Genomic DNA, 17,553 nt, shown 5'->3' with positions numbered 1-17,553 from the left:
GATATATAGTACAAATATCAGAGTAAAATTTCTTTCAATTACTGTAAAAAGTTTCAAACACTAGTTCAATACAATCATACAATGTAAATATTTACCACTAATTTGTTTCGTTAAACATTTACTACTAATTTGTCCCGGAAAAAAATTTAGTATTAAAAATGACAACGTTTTCATTTCGTTTATGATAAATTTTCCACATTACTAAAAGCAGGTGATTAATAAATAGTATAATATTGTATATTGCAACTATATCTAATAATCCTGATATTGCAACTAAATCTGATAATTTTTAAATTAAACATTTTAGATCTTTGTAAAAGGACTGTTTTGTTGACTAGAGTTTTACAGCATGTTATTAAAAAAAAAATCAAACTTCAGAAATTTTACTAGCAGAGGGGAAGAAATTTCCAAGCAGTTCAAGTTATTATTAAATTTTAAGCCATTAGAATTTAATTTTGATTAGTATAAACTAAACTTTGAAAAAGATATTTCTTAGATTCATCCAAAGTGATAGATTCCAGAATCATAGATTCAGTTTCATTGAATTTTAAATCCAAATAAAACGTAGTTTTCTTGCTAATGTAACTAACAGTGTTTAATGTGAATTTGTTCTGTTACTAATTCTATTAAAATAGAAACGTTCGCAATCTAGATATATAAATAAAACCAACTTTGCGGTTATGACAACACTAAAATTAAGTAAAGTGTCAGAAATTCAGAAAAAATTTACATTTTGGTTGCTGATTATTCAAACTTCGGCATCTTTAATATTTCTTTAAAAATATGCAAAACTGATTTGGATTTATCATAGAAAATATACTAAAGCAATATAGTTCTATATTCAAATTTATATTTTATAGTTTGGTATAAGTTAGGACAGGATTTTTACACCAATAATGTTCTTATATACACATTAGATTAATTTTAGTGTCAAATGCTCACAAATTAATGAGTTTCAAAAATAAAAATACACAAATTTCTTATCTAACACATCAGAGTAGCATCAATATACACCAATGACATTTACATTGTGAAAAATTATAATTTATGAATTCTGTTAGGTACATATTTTATAATATAAGTTTCATTCTATGCCATACACATAGATTACACATTCGATATCTAAGACAAGACTGATTACATAAAGCCTAAAAAGCAGTGGAATATACAGTTTAAGTCGATGTTAATTTAGCCGATACAAAATATTTAGGAAAAACTAAAAGTTTAAAATTTGAATAATTGTCGTAAAGTAGAATTTAATTAAATAGTGTTAAAAGTAAATTAAATAGAATGTACACTTTACAAGTTAATGCACGACATAGCCTTCTCTTGTTTGTAAAAAAAATTTCCCAAACACAATTTTAAAATATGCTGATGCAAAAATATTAAAATTGACCTAAAAATAAAAAATTATTTATCTACTAATAAATCGTTAAAGAAATTTTCTAAGAGCTTAGAATTTTGAATAAACAAAACTGTTAAATGCAATTTAATGAAAATTTCTCAGGCCGGTAATTGAATTTGTTTTAACAAGATTTTAATAAAAGTACGAGTTAATTGTTAAAGTTTTCGTTTTCACAGACACTTTGCTAAAATTTCAAAATCTACAGAAAAGTTTTACTACCATTTTTAGACCGATGATTATAAGGTAATATAGAGAAAGTACGATAACTTTAATAGTTACGCACTTTTAGCATACACATCTTAGTTTACAGTTCTCAAGTCGTTTAAAACCATTTTTCAAACAACTTAAAATTTAAAATTTAGTTAATTTTGAATACTAAACATTTTTTTTATCCAGCTCTCACTTCCTTAATTTCTAAGTTACAATATATCACTTTGACGTCTTAAATTTCTTAACTAAAAGAGAGTTCTAAATTAAAGTATAACTGCTGAGAGTTTTTACGTACGGCAATGATTCTACTTTCGCTCTACCCCCCCCCCCTTCAAGAAGGTCTATTTTCGATTTAAATTAAGAACCGTAATCGTCCCGTAATTGTTTTCCAGCTGTTTACTTTTTAAAATTTTGCTTATCTGTCAAAGCAAACGTAGTTTGCTTAAAAAGTACTTGAACGTATAACTTCAATTTCACTGTAATTATTGTATGCTGTAAGGAACATTTTAAATATTAATTCAACAGTCATGAAATTTTATACACGCAGAGCTTATTTTACTTCCCATTACATAATATGTTGGCTCGTAATAAATTTGTTCAGTCTTAGAAATTTCGAACTTCAATAAAAGCATTTTCGTAACTTTTTAATATTGAAAACTTAGCAATTAGTTTTATTACAAATCTTATTTTTTTAAAGAAAAAATGAAGATACTTTTAAAAGAAAAGATACAATTTTATTAATTCCTCGATTGCTAATTATGATTTAAGTTTTAGACTGGATTCTTTCTGCATAGTTGAATAGTTAAAATCTGTCCATATTACACGAAAATACGGTTTCGGCCGTGAGGAGCTGACGATTAAGAAAATACTGTACTGACATTTTGTTCTTTACGTGCTTGTTATATAATTTCTTTAAAATTCTTAATAGGAAAGAAAAACAAAATGTAAAGATTTTAGTGAAAATTGCGAATTAGAGTTAAAATTAACTACTGGAACTTTAAGATAGTTAAGATAAAAATGCAGTTCTAACTTTAGGATGTTTTAACCGTTTTAAATACTATAAATATTACATCAGGCAAGGTATTACGAAGGTGCAATTTAAAAAAAAACTCAATTTGGAAAGGTACAAAATGCAGTACTGCACCTTTTACGGCAATTTGTAAACTTTAAGTAATTGTTTCTTTATAGATAAGCATTTCATTACATGAAAAAATTAAGATTTCTTAACTTTAAAAAAGATTTTAAGCTCTGTTTAGTACTTTATGAAGGAATTCACGATTTGTTTTCGCTAAGAAAAATACTGTTCTACATACCAATATTTTACTTTAAAAAGAAAAACTTAAAATTTACGCAAAACTGAAATTTTAGTAAACCAAATCAAAATTTTCGAAGAATTGAACTTTATAAATTTTTTGCGAAATTTTCTCTACAACGTTAATTTTAAATTTTTTTTAGTCAATTCTGCATAATGTTTGGTGCTTTATAGGAATTTAAGGAAACTAATTCCACCACTGAAACAACAAGTTAGTGTTAGATGTTAAGATAAGTTAAGTGATTAGTAAATTAGGAATTATTTTGTTACTTCAGCAGCAAAATTAAGTTTCATTAAACGTCCTAAAAATTATGAAAATTTGCTAAACAAAAATATTGTAATTTTATTTGTCTTTAAATATAAAAATGCTATAGCCTTCAAGTACTTTACCAAAAAAAAAAAAAAAATGCTAAAAAATAGTTTTAGTTAATTTGTTGAAATTTTTGCCCTTCTAACACGTTAATGTCTGCAACTTTTTTAAATTATCCGGATAATGTAACCAGAGATTAAAATAAAAATTATCACTTGTTTTTACATGAATTTTTTAAATTTTATATTTGGCGTTACCTATACTAAGTCATATAAATCTTGGCATGAGAGTTCGCATATTCATTATTTTAACTGCAAGTCAAAGTATGTAGAACAGTATAAATATGCGAAATTAAATTTAGAAAACCTAGAATTTGAATTTTTTCCCTTTCAGTAAGCACCTTTATAATACCTGCGTTTCGAGAGTAAAACCTTCCCCTATTATGCTCTGTATGGATACCTTCCTTTGTTTTTCAAAAACTTACCAAGCTTTTATTCTAGCTTTGCACAAGAGAGTTTTAATTTTATATTACAGTATACAAATGATATATTTCTTCAAATGAGGGAGCAGAACTGCCACCTACCGCTACCAATTCGAACTCCACACTTGCTCAGAAATTTCAAAATTTTCCGTCCTACACAAGTTTTTATTTTAGCGCTATATCAATCTCCAAATCAAGCAGAAAAATTTCGAAAAATTAATAGTAATTAAATTAATAGTGTTTTGAAGTCTACGAATCTCAATTAAGTTTTAACCTCGAATTTAGTAGCGTAGAGAATTTTCGGTTACTCGTTTTAAACATGTCAGATTGCGATTATAGATTTGAGTAATCCACCGATGATTAATTTGTTCCATATTCCTGCTATCAAAGTAACAGTTAATATTTGGAGCGCGAATGATACTACTTTCGCCCTAAACCCCCTTCAAGAAAGTTTATACAACTGTATATAGTCCTGGTGTTTCGATTTAAATTAAGAACCGTAATCGTCCTGTAATTTGGCTGTTTATTTTATAGAATTTAAGCATATCTGTCAAAACTAACTACGTTTGCGTAAAAAGTACTTAAACGTTTAACTTAAATTTCACTGTAATTAAAATTTCGGTCAAATTTTATTTTAATATACAACTCATACCTTTATTAAAAAACATTGCCTACCTATTCTAGTAGTACACAATTTCAACTTAGCATCTCAGGCACGCAGATTTCCAGATTAGGTAGTCTTAAAACATTACTACAGAATAAAAGGACAAAATTCTATCATTCGTCAACTGATCTCATGCTGGGATTGAGCTACGAAACTGGAATAGAAAAAGAGCAGTAATTTCCTAAATATAGCCTAGCGGCCTTAATTCGATCAAATTTTCAATGTTTAAAGAGAGCAGGCAGATTTTAAAATTAAATTGAACTGTTATGAAATTTTATATAACCAGAGCTTATTCTACTTCCCATTATATAATATACTAGCTCATAATAACTTTGTTCAGCCTTTTAGAAATTTTGAAAACTTTGGGAAACTTTAATAAAAGCATTTTCATAACTTTTCATATTAAAACGCAGCAATCTGTTTTAATACAAATCCTTATTTTTTTTAAAAATTTATAGAGATTTAAGACGCAAGACAGTATAATTCCTTGATTGCTAATAATGCTTTAAATTTTAGACTGGATTCTTTCTGCAGAGTTGAAAATAGTAAAAATCTGTATATTAGAGGAAAATATGGTATCGGACGAGGGGTGCAGACGATTAAGAAAATGTGTACAGTCCTTGTAGACAGCTATATTTGCATTTTGTTTTATATGCGCTTCTTATAATTGTTTAATATTTTGTTTTTACCTTTTCTTTTTAAGAATTTTAAAGCTTTTATTAGTGAAAATTCTGTACTACAGTTAAAATTAACTAATAGAACTTTAAGATAGAACTGCATTTTTATCTTGAAACTGTTTTCAACGCTTTAAAATACTCAAAATATTACATCAGGCAAGATATTACGAAGATGCAATTTGAAAAAAATCACAAACAATTAGGAAAGGTACAAAATGTACTACACCTTCACAATAATAAATTTGTAAACTTTCAAGTATTAGTTTCTTTAAAGAGAATCACTTCATTTAATTATATTTAAAAATTTAATAAGCTTTAAAAGATTTTAAACTGCTGTTTAGTATTTTATGAAGGAATTCACTATTTTGTGCTCGTAAAAATATAAAAACTGTTCTACATGCTAATATTTTACTTTTTAGAAAGAAAAACTTAAAATTTAGGCAAAACGGAAATATTATTAAACCAAAAGTTTCGGGAAAAATTACATTTTATAGATTTTTTTGCGAAATTTTCTTTATACCGTTAATTTTAAGTCTTTTTACTCAATTCTGCATAATATTTGCTGTTTTAGGGGAATTTAAAGAAACTTATCCCACTACTGAAGCAGCAAGTTAGTGTTAGATGTAAAATGTTAAGGCAAGTTAAGTGCTTAGTAAATTACGGATTATTTTTCTACTTCAGCAGCAAAAATAAGTGACATTAAACTTCCCTGAAAATTTGCCAAACAAAAATATTTGAATTTTATTTTTCTTTAATTATATAAACGTTACAGCCTTTAAGGACTTTAACAAAAAATACTCATTCATAAAAAAAATCAGTTTAGTAAGTTGAAAATTTTTCCTCCTTCTAACTCGTAAATGGCTACAACTTTTTTAAATTATCCAGATAATATATCCAGACTTTTTAACTATTGATGTAAAAACAAGCAGTTACTTCGATAAAATGTTTTATTTAAACTTTATAATCGGTCTTAACTACACTAAGTCTATATAAACCTTTGCATGAGAGTTCGCATATTAATTGCTTTAACTGCAAGTTAAAGCATGTAGAACAGTAAAAATATGCTCAATTATGCAATTAATTTACAAAACCTAAAATTTGAAGTCCTGTTTTCCTTTTAATGAGCACCTTTATAATATCTCCCTCTGCTTAGAGAGTAAAACATTCCTCTATTAAGTTAAGACTGAATTCCTTCCTTTGTTTTTCAAAAATTTACTTAGCTATAAATCTAGTTTTGTACACGAGAGGTAAATTTATATTACAGTATACAAATAATATATTTTTTCAATGTATTTAAAAATTTAAATTAAATTTATTAAATTTGTATTTAGAAATTTAGAATAGTATAGCACATTATGATTTGTGTGTGTTCACTGTCAAGTTTATGATTCCAAGTGATGAATTCGTGAAAAGTGCAGGGGTGGAGGATATTTAGAAATTTTATTGTATAGAGTTTGTGTGGATCCGTCTAAATTCAATTAAAGAGATTTATTACAAAACTATTAATGCATCAATAAAGAAGAAACGAGACATGTCTGCGAATTTGTTTAGAGATTTTATTTTTGAATGTTCTAGCATGAATACTAAAAGTTACTTTAAATAGTTTGCGAACTACTGTAAAACAAGGTTCATAAATTAAGCAATTATATATAGCAATAACTCTTTAATTTAAAAAAAATAGTATTTAAGTCACTTTTTTGAAGTTTGAACGTCAGGTTTTCGTTAAAATTAAATTGTGCCAAAATTTAAGCTCCAAATAAATATAAATTTAGAAAATTTAAGCTTAGATCATTCTAAAGCACTCTAGCATTGTAGTACCGAAACTATAATACGACTATTTGGTATAGGAGTTCCCGATTGAAAAGCCCCATTCTACTTCACGCTAATATGAACCAAATTACCCCTCGTAAAAGAATAAACTAAAAACTAAATGTTCGAATTAAAACTTTTTTATAACGGAATTCTTAAGCATTCTAAAAAATATGGTTCACAAGTTTTCTTGGTACAAGGTGAATGTCTAGTACAAATGTTTTAAATTACTGGTATCATGGCGGCGACAATTTTTAAAAAAATGGAGTGATACAATGAAGTTAAACGACGAGAACAGTTTAGAGTTTAGGAAAACTGCGTGCCTGGGGAAGATAGAAATATGGCAAATAATTCTTTTGCATTCAACAGAAATGTACCTAAAACATTTCGCTAAAAATTTTGAAAGTTTGCGCCGAAGGCTTAAAAAGTAAATCTTAGTAAGAAAAATTAAGACTAAAACTTTCTCGAATACCTTAAATTCCAGCAAAAGTTTTTTTAAAATATTAAAGCCAAAATCTAATTTTTTTACCTAGTATTTTTATCAATCATAAACTTTTACATAGTTAATTTACTTTTCAAAAACAAGAGAAATTATTATAGATAACAGATCTAAGATAACATCTTACAGATAACAATGAAATTTGCAATGAAAAGCACCGAAGATACGAGACCAGTTAATAGAACATAAATAAATGTTGAAGACCTGAACGCTGCAATTATGACAGTAGCAGATAAATCGCCATGTAGTTTATCGTAGAAGGAATACATGAAACCAGTAGTTCCTATCTGCCATTCTGAAAACAAAAATATTTGTTACTTCCTAAGCAAGGAAAAAATGCTAAATCCTTAAAATTAGTGACCTAAACTCAAAAAATTGTGGCTACGACTTTATATTTAGGTGTAGTGAAGCGCCATACATACTTCTATTGATCTAGATGTTTCTGTACATCAATAACGCTCTTTTACAACACTTTCAGTAAAGTTTGTCATTTGTAGCTGTTTTACTAAAATTTGTAATTTCCATAAGAGGACGCCATGTCGCGGAATAAAATTTTACTTATTACGATAAGATATAAAGCAATAGTCATTCATTTAGGATGTACGTATACAATATTTCTCAAAATTCATTAAGGAAACATTCAGAAGGCTTGAATCTAAACAAATAGAAATAGAATTATTTCTTTTACAGATTTAACTAAATTTTCTGGGAAAATTTAGATATAACTAGAAACAAACTTGTTTTTGTGGAATGTTTAACAAAGTGGAAATCGAACTTCTTTTAAGCAAAAAATGTCAATTTGAGAATTTAAAAACTTATTACGAAAAGATTTGTGAAAATATTCCTGAATGGAGTGAATTTGGTGACATCATTTATTGATTTCAAATTATATCTTTTAACATTTATATGAACTCGCGATTTGGTATTAACTAGAAATAACACAATTTTAAGAATTTTTCATCCTATTCGGGTAGATATTACACGAGTGTTTACAGTAAAAGAAAGGATTTTGCTCAATTTATATAAAAAACTGAAGAAAAGGGATTCTTAAGCCAATGTAACATAGGGGTAAAACTCATCTATCATAACTGCATCTTTATGTGATACTTATAAAAATTGTGTAAGATTGCACATGAAACAAATCTTGAAAAATTGAAATAGATGTGGAAATTCTAATTGAAAATTTCTTAAAATTTAATTCAACACTCCGTGTTAAATGTAAACAAATTTACCGATTTTTTGCACCATTTAAATTTAATAATTAAAAATATTTAGACCAGGGTTGACAAGATTTCACACAGAATTACACAAGGTAAAAGAAGTTTTCACCAAACACCGATCAGTATTTACCAGCATCTCAAAGAATTACTGAGAAGTGCTGTCACCAAATTTTAAATTATCAAAAGTAAAATAAATGTGTTTATAATTTTAAAAATTCAACACATATTTTGCACTTTTATTAATATGTTTTCAATAAATATAATTTCAGCAGAAAAAATTTTTAATATCTTTTTATGCATACCTTTTAAATACGTATTTAATTGCAGCTCGCGAAAAATTTTAAATTTTGAAAAATGGCTCGACTATCAAGGAGCTTGGCCACCTCTGTTGTATAGTGTAAAGTTAACTATGCTGACTCAAGTTATGTTGTTACTAAATTTTTAAAAAATATGGCGTCTACTTTACACCAAGTTCTTGGTTCTCAGCCGTGGGGGTTTAAGGGTTAGCCTTCCAATGTGGTGAACCGGACCCGAATCCATTAATGGCTGGTTGACAGTAATTTCGTTCCAAACTTGCCCCAACCACAGCTCTGATGCAAAATATCCTCAGTGGTAGATAGATCATGTGTTACAGTCACATTAACCTCAGGATAACCGTGGAAGGTTCTTTTGGTCTTCCTCTACATGTAACGCAAATGCGGGTTAGTTCCATCAAAAAGTCCTCTACGAAGGCAAATCCACCCCCCCCCCAATACTTGATCCAAAAGTTCCCCTGTCTTCTAGATTCGGTTCAAAATTAAAAGGCTGCGTAGTTGAACATTACTAGTAGTAAACCTAAAAATTGGGTCTGCTGTTCAATGACGGTTATACAGTATAAAATTAAAATAAGCTTTAAAATTTTTCATGAACTTCTAAATGTGGGAGTCTTAAGCATATTCAATAGAAACTATTTAATTCAAAAAGAGTTTTATTTGTTTACCTTAACTAGATTCTTATCCTCAAGGTGAAGCATTCGTGTGAACATTTCGTAAATATTTAATATTTCAATATAATATTCTCTTACATAATAAATTTTATATATATTTGTCAATGGTCAATATTTTGAGAATATCTCAGAACCAAATATGAACACATAATTTTATCAACATAACTACTTTAAAAGAACGTCTAACTGTGGAATCACCCTTTCGAAACTTAGTTTCAATTTCCAAAAACCTTTCGGGCACGTTAAGAACTATTTACTGACCAATTAGTAAACAAATCTTAAAATTGAATAAGTGAATTATTCAATGTTTGTGATTCAATAATCACCCAAACTGTGTTTAAATAATTTTTTACTAACCATTTAATATACAAACATAGAAATCATTATTTTCGTATAAACTAATACACAAGTCAATCAATAGCAAATTTTAAAAGCCAAACTGAAAAAAAACTTTAAACCTATTTTTAAAATATTTAAAATTCTAATAATTTAAACATAATGAAAAAGAAATAAACTATACTGCCAGTTAATAGAAAGTTGAACAATTCGTCAAATTATAGACTTCTCAACTTAGCAAAAATATTTTAAAGTTTGGGTTGAGACTAAAATTTACCAGTATTTGCAAATTAAAAGAGAATGCAGATTAATTGTTTGGAGTTTAAATTTATGAATGTTTATAAGCTAGATAGAGGATTTTGAAAATTTTTCAAAAGGATTCCTTCAAATAATTTTAAATTTAGAACGAATAACTAAGTTCTAGATGCGACTATCAGCACCTTATTTTTATGCCTTCTAAATTATCAAGATGAAACTTTATAAATTTATACGAGTTTCTTCAGTCTATTTCGAGTATTAGAATGTATGTAATATCCACAAGCAATTAAATTTAATGATCTCATATTTATGGGCCAATAGTTTATAAAAGTATTTTCAGATAATACTTAGTTTTAAAAAGTTTAATAGCGTTAAGAAAATTTGTCATTTTAATTTTAATCGTACTTAAAGGTTAAAAGCAGCTGACTTTCATAATTTTTTTTTATTTTTAGGAGTTTAAAAAAAGATAACTTTTATTTGAAAATAAGTATCTATGACAGATCAGTTTTGCAAAATTTCAGGTTTTCGAAATAAATTTTAGGACGCTGTGGAACCTCTAAAAATTACGAATTACGCCCTTAAAAATATTTTACAGAATTTATTATGAGTCAACAGTCACCTGAGCGAATTGTGCAGTTTTTACTTTACGCAATTGAAGCAAATTGCTTTACTTTCCCCAAAGCAGAAAACTTTAAAATTAAAATACTCAAAATAAGATTCCACTGCATCAGAAAATTAGATAAGGAAATCAGGTTTAAAAACATAGCAATCTTAAAGTTAAATAAATTTGAAGTTAATATTCGGTATACCTCGTGTTAGATCTGAAGAGGCTTAAAAAGTAGACTCACTACTCTATTATTTTTATATTTATTTTTTGTCAAACAAGTCAGTCCAGATTGGTCAAAATTTAGATAAATTATAATTTAAAATGAATATAACGATTATAAACAGCTATAACTAATCAAAAATTACTTATCTATAAGATTAACATAGAATGTAGATCAGTGGTTACCAACTGGCCAAGCGTTTTTTTTTTTGTGGCCCGTGAACTAAAATATTAGTTGTCATTTTTGCGAACAATTTTCGTAAAAAATTTATATGGGTTTAAAGTACTTTTCTTTGTTTAAAAAACCTAATTTCTTCGTTTCTGTGAAATTTAACATGCCAACGGTGCAAAAAAAAATTTCAGTCAAAATCTACTTATTTTAATTTGTAATTAAATACTTTCGTTTTGTACAACTTGATAAAAATCTGACAGTAATATTTAGTGTTCCTTCAAACATAAAAAGAGTCCTATATAAAATTTTGATAAAGTCGCGGCCAGCCATTTGACTGATGTTCTTAATTACGACCTTCGGCCTCATGTAAGTTGGAAAATCCTGATGTCGATGGAATTTTTTTCACGCTTGAAAACCCAACGTCAACCTAGATTTAAGGTTTTAATATAGAAGGTTGTTTTCCAAGGTTTTGGATTAGGGTAATGAGCATAGAATAGAGCAGATTGTCACAGATCTAGTTTTGAGGTTAGAAGGTTTACACGTAAACCGCATAAACCTTTTCAGGTTTGCATTAAAAGGTTTTTACTGAGTGAAAATAAACATTGATATTTGGGATTAATTTTTAATTACCCTGTATTTAACGTTTGCACTCTGAAAATTTTTAAGTGTTATAGTGACAGCCCTAATTCCTCAAACTGGAGAAAGAAGTTTATCATAAGAACGTAAAAGGTATCCAGGGTTAAAATATAAGTTATGTAGGAAAAAAAAACTCACCCTTTTCTTCATATGCACTTTAGATGCATTTCCAGCCAAATATTTTCATTGTCTCGTCTGCAGATAAACCCAAACATCTAGCCGAATATTTCCACCATCATTATTGTAGTCGCATCTTCAGATATATTCTCCATAAAACCACATCCATTTTCCATGTAACCTGGATGAAAATCTGTAAGAGATTGTGATATTACTTTAAAAAACTAAAATTAAATACTTAAAAACGTCTTAAAGAGAGATCAACATTTTTATCTGGTCAAAAGTTTGAGTCTTCTAAAACTATGTAATTAGTATAAAAATACAAAAATCAGAACTTTTCGAACATTTGAAAAAACTAAATAAAAATTTGCACTATTAATCTTCAATAAAGTTTATTTTATATATATATTTTTTTTAAGAAGTCTTAGCATTACCACCACAATTATTGCCAAAAAAATTTTTTCAAATTGTTTCTTATTGTTGGCTTGCGTCGCACTAGAGCTGCACAATTGGCTATTGGCGACGGTCTGGAGAACATACCCGATTAGGATCCAAACACATGCAATCTACAATTTTCTCCAATTTTTGGATGGCTCTGCTTCGGTAGCCAGACGACCAGCGCGTAGTCTTGCACTTCTCGGTAGAACAGTTTGACTAGGACTTTTTGTTCTATTGGAAACAGTGTCTTGACGATCAGTTCACTGCGGGACTTGATAATTTGTAAAATATGTTTTGATAATTTATATAAAATATACTAAAAATTTATATAAAATATTGATTCGGAGTAACAGATTAAAATATTTGGATATAAACAGTTTTAAGTAAAAAATATTTTGCAAATAAATCATTTAACCTTACGTTTAAAAAAAAAAATCAAAAGTTAGAAAATAAGAAATTAGCATAGATTTTCTTTTTAGAATTTTTGCAAAAACATTTTCGTATGGAATGATAAAATGTAAAAAAAAAATTATAAAACTAACATAAAAATTCAGTAAATTGATAACGTATCTCAAACGCTTTCAAGGATTCTAAAAATTAAGTATTATAGCTACTTCATATTATTAAATCCTGAAATACAATGCACATTTCAACACTAGCAATTAATATTAGGATTAAAAATTTCAAGCACAACAAAGCGTTTAGGTGAGTTTACCTTGGAAAACTAATAGCAATAAAGTGTGCTACGTGTAACTATTTCTTGACTACTTATTTTACACTTGAATTATTAGAAAACTAAACGGGAATACATGAAACCACTTTATAAGTATAAGCAAGCAAAATTTGGTAATACAAACTCCGTCTGGTTAATTTAAAAATTACAAGGCGCAATTATTGATACATTAAAAATAAGTAAACTTACTTAATAGAATCAAACTTCACAAATTCAGGGCCCACAAACTTCAACTCATAGACAAATAAATTAGTTATGTTTGTAACACCGAAAAATCGACACGAGGGCGATGAAAAAGTAAATAATGCACTCTTATATAGGTTAAAAAACTGTGCGTGAAATTACTTCCGGCTGCTGGGTTTTGCTTAGTGAAATTTCACATGGACAGAGTCTCTTTATATAATAAATGTTATACATTTTTCAATGATCAATATGTTTTGAAAATATCGCAGAAACAAATATGAAAGCATAAAACTTTATAAATTTAAAAATGTAAGTATAGCTGCTGAATCACCCTTTCAAACCTAGCGTAGTTTTAATTTCCAAAAACCTTTCTGACACGTTAAGAAACTATTTACTAATCAATTAATCAACAAATTATAGAAATTGAATAAGTGAATTACTCACTTGACGTTAATCAACCTAACAGAATTTAAATCATTTTTCACTAACCATTTAATATACAAACATTAGAATCCATTATTTTGGTATAAACTAATACACAAGTAAATTTATCAATAGCAAATTTTACAAGTCAAACTGAAAAAAAGAGAACTTTAAACCTATTTAAAAAATTTTAAAATTCTAATAATTTAAACATAATGTAAAAGAAACAAACTTTGCTGCCAGTTCTTAGAAAGTTAAACAAGTTATCAAATTAAAGACTTCTCAACTGAGCAAAAATATTTTAAAGTTTGGGTTGAGACTAAAATTTACCAGTATTTGCAAATTAAAAGAGAATGCTAACTGTTTGGAGTTAGCCATTTAGTTATCACAGTGTAGAGAAGATTTCGCCAGCGTTACAATCAAGAACCTCCAAATGTAAACATACGCAGATGGCATAAGATGCTCCAAGAAACGGGAAGTTTGTGCAAAGGAAAAAATAGTGGAAGGCCACCTACCTCAGAGAATTTGACAAGAAATGACTACCGCCTAGATGGGGTCTAGTTGACCAATTTAAGTTGCATAGAAAAATCTGGTGCAATTATACAAAATGTTGAAATTCCTTCCAGAATCTAAATTTTATCTATACTTTTTCATTAAATAGTTATAGCCGTTTGTAATAGCTTATATTAATTTCGAAATACCCAGTATTTAACGTTTGGAACCTGAAGATTATTAAGTGTTATAGTAACAACCCTAATTCCTCAAACTGAGGAAATTTTATCATAAGAATGTAAAGGTATCCAGGGTTAAAATATAAGTTATGTAGGAAAGAAAAACTCACCTTTTTCTTCATATACACTTTAGATGCATATCCAGCCAAATATTTTCATTGTCTCATCTCCAGATAAACCTATACATCTAGCCGAATATTTCCAGTCATTATTGTAGTCGCATCTCCAAATAGAGTAGGTCTTTCCATGCATTTAGGCAAACGTTTCCACCATCATCATTGTAGTCGCATATCTAGATATATTCTCCATAAAACCAAACATTTTCCATGTAATCTGAATGAATATCTGTAAGAGATTGTGATATTACTTGAAAAAATTAAAAATACTTAAAAACTTCTTAAAAAGAGAAACATTTTGAACTGTTCAAAAGTTTGAGTTTTCTAAATCTACGTAATTAGAATAAAAATACAAAAATCAGAACTTTTCGAGCATTTGAAAAAAAGTAAAACATTTGCTCTGATATTAAACTTCAATAAAGTTTTTAAAAAATTTTTAGTCCTTCCAGCATTACCCCCACAATTATTGCCAAAAAGTTTTCAAATTGTTTCTTGTTGGTTTACGTCACACTAGAGTTGTACATCCTTGAGGAAGATCCAAAGAAATGTCATCACAATTTTGATCCTCCGCAAAGGGGATAGCTCCCCTGCTTCGATAGCCAGCTAACCAGCGTGCGAAGTCGAGCACTCTTCGGTTGAACAGTTTAATGATGACCGATACAGCACACTGTCTCTTTGCAGGCTGATCAAAGTGGTCACCCACCCGCACACTGACCGCAACAATTGAAGCTCAACTTCAGTGTTATATTGGGAATCGTGTCTTGACGATCAGTCCACTTCGGGACTTATTCATGATATTTGTATAATATGTTTTGATACATTTATGAGAAGCACAACCTTATTAATCTGTTTTAGAAGTGAATGCTACAAGTACCTGCATTTAAAGTGAAACTTTGTGTAAAATAAACTACCCGAGTTCAAAATAGCAGAAATGAAAGCTTCATTTGGAAACTCACAAGGGTGATAATATATTTCTAGAAATTCGAATAATTAAACTTAAAAATTGTGTTAACTTTTTAATTGTTAAAAAATTTAGCACTCTTTGTATAATGTTGATATTTTTATGGTGTATTTCTTTGTATTCTGGTCACAAAAAAACAAACTTACTAGACTTACGATATGCATGGCATAAATTTGACCAAAAGATAAATTTAAATTTAATTTTCTTAAAGTCTTTATTATAATTAAGATTTCCAACCAACGAAAGTAAATACAAAAGTTTACGTAAATAAATGCTTTGTACAGACACAAAGAAATCAAAATCCTAAAATTTTCAGCAATAAAACTGTTCCTACAGTTTCTCAATATAGTGAAACTGGGTTTTAAGAGGTTTTAAAAAATTGTGTAATAATTTCTTTATTTTTTTCATAGAGACTAAACCCTAGATTCTGTTTATAATCAATACTAAGTAACAAACCAGTTCATTTATATTAAAAATTAATTTCATACACACATATAAAATCCATTAAGGTATCAAAATACACAGAGTGGTTAAAATTTGTATACCATACTCACATTATAATATCCAGGATTGGCTAGGAGCCTGCAAACTTAATTGTACGCAAAGTAGTACAGTTTGATAAATAATTAAACTTTAAAAATAACTTGAAGATAAAAATTTGAAATCAGTCTTGAAGGCTTTGTAGAAATAGTGTTAAAACCCTAAATGCGAAGTAGACTTGTAAACAAGGACATTACCTATACTTTCTCATAAACAAAATTAAAACTAACAAGAGTGGTAGATAAATTGTAGATGCTATACACTTGTGGAAAAAAATAAAACTATTGAATTTCATTGCTCCGTATGCCAAACTAGTGGTTGCCGGTCACCAATCCTTAAAAAATTAGATTTAGAAAAAAATATTTTTAACTGTACTGCTATCATAGCAGCAAGAGAAAATCTTTAAATTTCAATGAATTTCCTTTCATTAAAAAGCATCTAAGAACGTAAATAAAGTAGGACTAAAAATACTCAGTTATGTAAAATATTAAAATCCTAATATTATAATCTATTGTTCCGAATAAACAGTTCCTAAAAAATATTTTTAAATAACTAGTTTGACCATACTATAAAAGAAAGCAAAATTTTGAAAATAAGAAATTTGTATAAATTTACTTTTGAATTTTTGCAAAATAAAGTTTTCCTACAAATTACAGAATGCTAAAAATTTGAAAAATTTATAAAATTGTAACATAAAATTCAGTAAATCTATAACGTATCTCGAACGCATTCAAGGATTCTAAAATTAAGTATTACAGCTACTTCATATTATTATATTCTGAAATACGATGCACATATGAACATATAGGATTAAATATTTCAAGCTCAACAAAACGTTTAGGTGGGTTTACATTGGAAAACCTAGAACAAAGAGTGCTACGTGTTACTTTTTATTGACTACTTATTTTAGAATAAGAATACATTAAACCACTTTAAAAGTATAATCAAGCGAAATTCGGTAACCCAAATTCCGTCTGGCTAATTTAAAAATTACTAGGCGCAATTATTCATACATTAAAATAAAGAAAGTAAACTTACCTGATCGAATCAAACTTCACAATTGCAGTAGGGCACACAAACTTCAAATCACAGACATAGTATTTACTTTCGTTTGCAACACCGAAAAAATCGACTTGTTCGTTGTAATAGAACTGGACAACTGAGGCCTTACAAAATCGACTCGTAGGCGACGAAAAACTAAATATCGCACTCTTATATAGGTTAAAAAAAACTGTGCGTGAAATTACTTCCGGTTGCTGGTTTTTGCTTAATAAGTGAAATTTCATATGGATAGAATCTCTTTGTCCTAATGGTATTTTCCTTCCACCAATCGTTGTGAAGGATAGAGATGGTACGTTCGAATCCAGCCGTAACCTGGTTGTATTTTTGGACTGAACTTCCTTATTTTGTGATATCTGATTTTCCACTTTACAAGAATTTATAAGGCATTTCTTTGTATATATAAGCTCATAACCCTGATTATGTATGAATTGGGGCCTCCCTTGCAGAGC

General features: G+C 28.2%; 1 long non-coding RNA gene across 1 annotated transcript; it reads right to left on the bottom strand.

Moving 5' to 3' along the window:
- Positions 1-228: 228 nt before the first annotated feature.
- LOC147816711 (uncharacterized) lies at positions 229-17,245 on the bottom strand. The gene is made up of 4 exons (XR_015428800.1): positions 17,081-17,245; positions 14,536-14,770; positions 11,939-12,110; positions 229-7,662 (listed from the first exon to the last, which is right to left on the bottom strand). It is a non-coding gene; the product is annotated as an uncharacterized LOC147816711 (long non-coding RNA).
- Positions 17,246-17,553: the final 308 nt, after the last annotated feature.

The sequence above is a fragment of the Parasteatoda tepidariorum genome, chromosome 1, assembly GCF_982258835.1.
Source record: "Parasteatoda tepidariorum strain Cologne lab strain chromosome 1, Ptep-v5.0, whole genome shotgun sequence".
NCBI classification, from domain to species: Eukaryota; Metazoa; Arthropoda; class Arachnida; order Araneae; family Theridiidae; genus Parasteatoda; species Parasteatoda tepidariorum.
This window is presented reverse-complemented; position numbering and strand designations above follow the sequence as displayed.